The sequence below is a fragment of the Pseudovirgaria hyperparasitica genome (assembly GCF_010093815.1).
Source record: "Pseudovirgaria hyperparasitica strain CBS 121739 unplaced genomic scaffold EJ05scaffold_2, whole genome shotgun sequence".
In the NCBI taxonomy this organism is placed as follows: domain Eukaryota; kingdom Fungi; phylum Ascomycota; class Dothideomycetes; order Acrospermales; family Acrospermaceae; genus Pseudovirgaria; species Pseudovirgaria hyperparasitica.
Genome location: NW_022985550.1, coordinates 558,416 through 559,783, shown reverse-complemented (window position 1 = coordinate 559,783; position 1,368 = coordinate 558,416).

Genomic DNA, 1,368 nt, shown 5'->3' with positions numbered 1-1,368 from the left:
GGGAGGGGGTGGTTGTGTGTTTGGCAAAAAACTTTCCTCGGAGTACGTGCAGCCAACGCCATCGTCTGGAATTGCCAGGAAAGCGGAATACGGCATAGGAGGATGGATGCTTTTTCTGCAGCGCTGCAGGCCATTTTCCCTCATGCCATGGCCAAATCCCACGGGCAAATGCCACCCCCCTCGATTGCTTCGGCGGTTCATGGTAATCCACCCTGGTGCCCTTTTGCTTTGGCATCCCCTCTCTGAGAAGTCGATACACAACAAACGTTGAGCAGGCACCATGACTCTTAGCAGTCACTCCTGTATACTGTACTACCGTGCTACTAGTAATTATGTAGAGAATGGCATCGCTGGCCTGGCTCTCTAGCCAGCTGGCTCCATCTCTGTGTGCCATCGTGAACCCGACTTTTGGTGTTGGGGTGTTGTGTCTAGGCGGAAAACAAAAAGAGATATATTTGTTGAACATGTTCCGCTAGGCTGATAGGATGTCGTCACGGAATTTACTGAAATCCCAAGTACCAATGTTGAAATCAATGAAGCACAGTAACATTATTCCTCGTGGTAGACCAAGGTTACAGGCCCCCTCAGACGTCTTCCGCAGCCTGCCGGGGAGCAGATTTGCTTGAACCATGCACGCTGTCCCTCTGCGTTTTACTTGACTTGTTTACAGTTCCAGCAGTTCCAGCAGTTCAGGCAGCTCCCTGTCTCCCGCTCGTGTCTGGTGAGGGCATCTTATCTGCCGAAGTGCAATCCCAGCAGCCTATTCACACTGCCTGAATATGATTCACTTTTCACAGGTGCATTGCTGTATGAAGGGTAATTATGACTACTGGTGCATCGGATGTCTCGCCTGGATCGATAGAGATGCCAGCTCTGTAGGATTGTGTACGCGGGGTAAGATCAGTTCGGTGTGCTCAGCTGTCTTTGCAGCTCACAAGACATCAGCTAGAGGGTAAGAAAGTTTGGTTGTTTCTTTTATCTTCTGACTATCTCGAATCCTCTTGTCCTCTTATCAGAAGCATCAGAGTTGTCGTGCTGGCGTGTTGAAGGAGCGACTTTGGAGGACTACACACGGGATTCTCCGCAGATCCTCATGGCGGTATTAGCGCACGATGTTTGAGGCGACAGCAAGCCAGCCTGGCCAGAATTTCTATTAAACAACACCGTTCTGTTTCAAAAGAGCGGCGAAAGATCAAAAGACTAATTAATTAAGCTGCACACGGGCTGACTGTCAGTGACTGACGCGATCCTCGTCTCGGTTACGTTACCGGCCACTACTACCACCACATCGCAGTCAGGTCGACGAAGCCTCCAACAAGCACAAACTAGGGACAAAAAGCAGGAGATATCAAGGCGCGTATGGCAGAT